Raw genomic sequence first — 7,064 nt, 5'->3', positions numbered from 1 at the left:
AGAAATCCTCCTCCGCCTCTCCAGATACTACCTCCCTGCAAAAGTACCCACAATCCTATTAAAAGGCTTAAAAAGAGAATGAGACAATTAGCATAGAAGATCAACCAAAATAGAAAGGGATTAATAGAGTAGAGAAAAAAAAATTAGCAAGCTATTGGAATAGTCTAGGTAGGAGATAAGAATGACAAGTAATTCCGATAGGGATGAAGAGAATAAAAGAAATCAGAAATTTAAGGGCATATTTCTCAAACTTGACTATACGTCAGCGTTATCTGGGAGCTTTAAACAGAATATAAATCCAACACCCACTGAATCTCTGGGTTTAAGTACCAGGAATAAACATTTACAAAGCCCTCTTCATATGTTTTCTCATGTGCAAGCGAATTTAGGAACTGCTGACTTCAGAGACAGAATTCACAGCTTACGGAGACTAATTAACTTCAGGAAATGAGGAAGAGGGACCAGTCAATGGGACCATGGAATTTCTGTCTTGGGCAGGTGGGAGAATAAAAACAAGAAATTTGTTGAGTTTGGGGTGACTCTGGAGCATCAGAAGTAAACAGATGATAGGATACTGAAATTATTAGTCTTGAATTAAGAATGGACTGATGAAAATTTGGGAAATTTTAAATGTATGTGTTAGTTAATCCAATTGTATTAGATTGTTTACTTATTTGAAGCATTCTTCAATTTCTTTGGAGTGGTTGATGGAGAAGTGACTACACTTTATCTTGAACTAAGTGTCTACTCCTCTTTTCCAAATGGGGTGTTAAGTGATTTAGAATAGTTTAGTAAATATGGATGTCTATGACATCTTTGAATATAATTAATAGCCATGGGTAATCTGAATTGATTTCCTTCTGCTGTAGCTGTCACTAGTATTTTGAATGAAGGGAGAGGTAATTGGAGAAAAATATCAATGTCACAGCAATATTATACACACAGATACCTTTTAACTTGAACCATTGTTGACCCTATGTAATTACGCAGTAGAATAAAAGAAACAACAGGTGTAACTACTGCTCCTTTGTATGTTATGGATGGACAGTAACAACTCACTTTAAGAAAAAAAATTTAAAGGGCACTTGCTTTCCTTAAAATATGAAAGACAAGAATTTCTTGGTCTCTTTGGTATGTGACTTGAAGGGTTCTTTCAAATTTGCAAGTACGCTTTGTTTAGCCATTTAGAATGAAACTAACGGCAATGAATACAGTCATTAGAAAAAATGTGGCAGTCCATTTCCAAATATTTTTTCAATCTGTGTTATTTGAAGAAGCTTATAGACTTAGTCTTAGAGCTCTACAAGTGTTGGTTTATAACAACACACTAAACATTGGATTGGAGAATCCAATTCTGCTTCACAATAAAAAATTGAAAATAAGACCAGAGGTACCTGGGTGGCTTAGACAGTTGAGCATACCAACTGTTGATTTCAGCTCAGGTCATGATCTTGCAGTTCGTGGCATGGACCCTAAGTCAGGCTCTGCGCGGACCTTGTGGAGCCTGCTTGGCATTCTCTCTCTCTCTCTCTCTCTCTCTCTCTCTCTCTCTCTCTCCTTCCCCACTTGTGATCTCTGTTTCTCTCTCAAAATATACAAATTTTTAAAAAAGAAAATAAGAAAACCTGCTCTACCAGAGAATCATAAATCAGATAGTGTGGGTCTGTGCTTTGTCTACTTAGTGGATTCTCCGATTTATGATGTCCTCAAGTACTGAAGGGTGTGAAGGGCACCTTGCTTTTTTTTCACTCTTTCCCCCTTCCCTGATATTGATTGGGAGCAAAAATAAATAAGTAAAGGAGTAATATATAAACTGAGTGAAAATATCTAGGCTCTGACCAACCAGGCATTAATCTTGCTCCCTTATTGAGTCTGTTGAGTTATGTTACTTTCATCTATTGGAATTCAAACTGGTATCATTCTCTTTAACTTTTAGTGAGTTTTCTTCACACTTTAGCATGCTATAAATTTGGTCTGTGGTCAAAGCAGTTTTAACTAAGAACGATCACCTGAAATTACAATACAATCCCTATGAAAGTATGATTTGAATTTTTTCAAGATTTTTCTTTAAAGAAAAATGTATGTTTTTATTTTATTACTTGATGGAGATTTTCCATGTGTGTTAACATGAGTATGAAATGTGTGTTTAGTAACAATTTGCTTAAGCCCAGTGGTGTAATACATATTTAGCATAAATATCACCACTCCTAAACTACATTATCAATATCAGTGTATTTCACTGGGCTTATTCATTCTCTATGTCTTATTAATGAAACTAAAAAAACTCCAGGTAAAATCTATCACTTTTTGTCTCTCTTCTCTAGCACTCTGTGCATACTTCCAGCCTGATGCTTACCACCAGGTCCTCTGTCCTGCCAGGGGGACATTCACACTGTGGCCTTTTGAATAGCTGTGTGTGTTCAAATCCAGAGGGCATCGTTTACATAGGCCGCAATGTGAATTTACCCCTGGAGTTGTGCAACATGGGGGCTCTGCTTATATTGTTAAACCATAACTATTAACTTATTAATAGTTAATATTAAGAGATTAGTTACCTGTTTGCCCCACTAGAGAGAAAGGTACTTGAGGACAAGAATGATGTCACGTTCAACATCGCATACCTGTTTCTAGCAGACTGCCTGGCACATTGGTAGTGCCGAATAAGCGTTTATTGTGCAAGTAAATAGGCAAACACATTTGATTCATGGAAGAGTTCTCTAGAAAGCAGTCGTGTCATAAGCGCACCGTGTGATTCAGATGTCCTTCCACCATCTTTTGTTGCTAGACTAAAACTGAGCAGCTTAACAGAAGAACCATTTTATGATATCACGTGATTTTCATGAGCTATGGAATTCAGGCAGAGTTCAGCTGGTTGGCTTTTTTGGTTCCACGTGGCATCAACGAGGGGCTGGGGATAGCTGGTCTGGTCTGGAGCATCCCAGATAAGTTCATTTACATGCCTGACTCCTGCAGTGAGGTGGCCGGAACACCTGGTGGTCAGGATTGCTTTCCTTTTAGCTGGTGGTCAGGATTGCTTTCTTTTTCCTCGTGGCTGGTTTGGGCTTCTTCACAGCAGGGTGGTCTCAGGGTAGCTGCACTTCTCACATGGCAGCTCAGGGCTTTAAAAGCAAGTGCTACCAAAGATCAAGTCAGAAGATGCAAGGTTCACTTCTATGGCCTTTTGTTGGTCAAGTAAGTAGCTAAGGCTGGCTCAGATTCCAAGGGAAGGAGATTAAACTTTACCTATGAGGGGAGGAAAGGCAAAGGATTTTTGACCATCTTTAATGTGCCACCGATATTTGTATCCAACCTTTATTTTTTACACTTGACCTTAGCCAAAAGGCCAAGAAGTGATGTATCCAACCTTTGTTTTTTAAGAAAGAGGTTAAGTAAATTGAGAAGTAACTGACACTAGTAAGGTGTATATGTTTCGTGACTTCTATTAGGAGTGGCATCTTTTCTCCCCAATCTCCCAAATCATCTGCATCTACAGCTGTGCCTGTGTCAAATTTACAGTATAAATGAGGAAAGGAATCTTAGTAAACTTTTGAGGTCAATTTCACCATTATAAAGTGTCTTTACAAGGTTCCTGAAAATTAACTTGAAAGTTTAGAATATGTTTTATGCATTCTGTTGAATAATGCTGGAGACAACACATTTCATAAATATTATCATTAAACTTCAGGGGAAAATGTCAAAGATAATCTCCCACTGTCTATACCTAGGAATTTTAAGGTGTGTGTTAGAGATATCTGATTTTTACATACTTCCGGGCTAAAAGTATTGTGGCCATTCCTTCATGGAGTTGTGTGTGCTCTGGTTAGCTCCTCTGTCTCTGTTTGAAGGGTTCAAATATGACTTTCTGAGGGGTAACCTTGCCCCTGCCTATTTAATCCCTTGACTCACCATAAAGTAGTTCTCTGGTGGTCTTCTACGCAGGGGCTTATACTTGTTTGTTTTCTTAGTCTTCAGTGGAGAATATCAATCCTACTCACAGCTCAGCTGCTAAAACCTAAACTCAACTGGCAACAGAATACAGCTGTTGTCCAGCTACTTGGAAGGAAGTATATATAATCCCTTGCCACTGAATACCTTTAAAAGCTCAATGGGAAGAAATAATATTTGTGGAGGACATCCTGGAAAGCACCATCCTATCTCTAAAAACTCACCCCTCTCCCCTTTGGTTAAGTCAGACAAGTTAGGATTGCCTGTCTTAGAATGCATCACTTTGAATTTGATAGATTTGCCTATCATAAAAGACAGTCTTACAAACTCCCTGCAACAAAGTAAGAATGCTGAGTACATCATACAAAGTTCTCACTACACATATGAAATGAAATATTATTCAGTTTTAGTATCAAGATAACTTGTTTACTCCTATGTGACTGGTTTGTTTTTGTGGACACCATGAATCATATGATCAGTCAGATTTCCTTTTTCTGCTAGCTGATAGCAAGTCTGTAGACAGTGGCTGGACTCTGCCAAGCGTAAGTGACTTCATGGCATTAGATGATCTGCATTAGGGTAACTCCTGGTCCCACTGAACTCTTCTAACCTTATTTTCCCTTTGTCCACTTTTTCTTAATTTTAAAAACATAAATTATCTTGCTATGTTTTAAGTGAATCCATGACTTGCTTTAAACCATTTTAAGAACAATAATGGGGTACAAATTAATAAAAATTCAAATGAGCAGGTGCTGGGGACCTGCTGGTCTATTTTTCACCTATGCTGGGATAAGGTAGCTCCTTCTAGAGTTGAATTTAAAACCTCTGTAGGATAGCATTAATATTAATATTACTGTTTTTAATTATTGTAAATAGATATAGCTAAGCTTATGGAAGACTCACGGAAAGAGATACCTAATTCTATTGTGCAATTATGTAGTCACAGAGAGTTAGCATCTTGGGGAGCAGGGAGGACTCAAACCACAAACCTTACGGTCTTCCAGAGGGAGTGTCTCATTCTGATGCCTGAGCCTGGGGCAAGGGATTCTTGGCATCTCAGCCTGGCACAAGGACTTTAACTCCCACAAAAACAATCTTCTAACTTGTGTTTATATGTAGTAAAAATATTACTGCCATTATATATGGTATAAAAGTGTATATAAATACCTATTTTAGACACATAAGTATAATTTTTGAGTTTATGTGGATATCTAATAATTTTGCAGCACTGTTTCTATGAAAAAAATGTATTCCAAATTTTAAATAGCCTTATTAGTAAATCTACTGAGCCAGGGGCGCCTGGGTGGCTCAATCAGTTAAGCCTTCGACTTCGATTTGGTTCATGATCTCATCTGGGTTTGAGCCCCACGTCAGGCTATACATTGGAGCCCACTTTGGATTCTCTGTTCCTTCTCTCTCTGCCACTCCCCCGCTTGTGCTCTCTCTTTCTCTCAAAAATAAATAAACATTAACAAAAAATTCTGACCAAGATTTACTTGTGAGCTGGGACTTCTTTTGCCTGTATTTGTGCTTATATTGAACAGATCTGGAGGAGGTTAGAAAATGAATTTAGGTCACCTCTTCATTTAACACATAAAGGAAAGATAATTAATATTACAAAGGGTTTTGCTTTTTGCAATTCCTTAGTAAAGGAATTCTCCTCCTGATAGTTTACATGTGTGTTTCTTTACAAAACTATAAATATTATATCTTTATTTGTAAACTTTCTTTGTACAGTATGCTACTAAATATATAGTGGCTGAATTAGAGGGGGATTGAAAAACATATTTAAACTATCACTTATTTAACAAATGTTCAACTGGTAACTGCTTAATAGTGAAATTAGTACTGCATAAAATTACATTTGGGACTATATTTAAACAAGTAGAAATAAGAAAATGAGAATGATTTTAAAAAATAAGATTCATGAGAAAAGTAAAAATTTCCAGAGAATGGCTCTTAGCTATGTTTATTTTGAACAGATAATGAAATCAAATTAACTTTTCTTCTTCATATGATAACCCTATTTATCTTGTGACAACATCTTTGCCACCCAAGTGATGAGAGTGGGTGTTTAGAAAGGTCCATAATACCCCCCTAAATGTAAAACTCTGAAGAAAAAGAGGCGGCAGGGCATTGCAGTGAGCTTCTGGATACATTTGAGGAAATATTTGAGGAAGGTGTGTGTGTGTGTGTGTGTGTGTGTGTGTGTGTGTGTGTGTGAGAGAGAGAGAGAGAGAGAGAGAGCGCACACGTGCGGGGGTGGGGGGGGGAGAGCAAAGGGAACTGAACAAACGTTTATCTGTTAATCCTATACTGGCAAGGCATTATTCCAAGAAATCCAGAGTGAGAGAAAAGGAAAAGTGAGATAAAGAAGGAGAGAAAACAAAAACCAGGAGGTCCATTACCAGGCCGACCACAGCGTCGCAGAAGGCACAGCTGACTGCTTTGTCTGATGGGACATCTGAGAGGCCATATGCTGCATCTCAAAACAACCATTATAGGAGGACTAGGGGTAAACCATTTATCTGCTGGTTCTTTCCAGCATCATATCTTTCATTGGTCGGCCCCACAGAGCATTCTCAGCCCTGAAACTTTGCCTTGTATGACTGGGTGGCTCTTGCTGTCCTGGTGACAGCTGTGTGTGAGGGGCTTCTCACTGGGTGGCAGTGGACAGAGCAAGGCCTTTGTGACTGTGGGGGATCCCCTGAGCTGTCTCTAGGGTTACGATCATGAGTGAAGTGGGCAGGGCTGAGCCTACACTGAGGTCAGCACGTACACTTCAGATAATCTCTAAAATTTTGCAGAGCCACCAACAACTATACTAACATTTGTTTGCTGCTTACTATACTCCAGGTTTTATTCTAAGCATTTGATTTACATTATCTCTTCTCACACTCAAACACATGTAAAAAAGACACTACTATTATTTCTATTTGATAGGCAAGTGAACTGAGGCAGAGAGGGTATGGAGGAGCTGCCTAATAAATCTTGATCACAGGGGGGGGCGCCTGGGTGGTGCAGTCGGTTAAGCGTCCGACTTCAGCCAGGTCACGATCTCGCGGTCCGTGAGTTCGAGCCCCGCATCAGGCTCTGGGCTGATGGCTCAGAGCCTGGAG

General features: G+C 38.8%; 1 long non-coding RNA gene across 1 annotated transcript; it reads right to left on the bottom strand.

Moving 5' to 3' along the window:
- Positions 1–2,651: 2,651 nt before the first annotated feature.
- Positions 2,652–6,581, bottom strand: LOC121038706 (uncharacterized). Its single transcript, XR_005794458.1, has 2 exons — positions 6,354–6,581; positions 2,652–3,243 (listed from the first exon to the last, which is right to left on the bottom strand). It is a non-coding gene; the product is annotated as an uncharacterized LOC121038706 (long non-coding RNA).
- Between the last annotated feature and the right edge of the window lie 483 nt (positions 6,582–7,064).

The sequence above is a fragment of the Herpailurus yagouaroundi genome, unplaced genomic scaffold (assembly GCF_014898765.1).
Source record: "Herpailurus yagouaroundi ecotype Mexico unplaced genomic scaffold, PumYag 166, whole genome shotgun sequence".
In the NCBI taxonomy this organism is placed as follows: Eukaryota; Metazoa; Chordata; class Mammalia; order Carnivora; family Felidae; genus Herpailurus; species Herpailurus yagouaroundi.
Note: the sequence above shows the minus strand (reverse complement) of the source record. Positions and strands in the feature narration are given on the sequence as shown.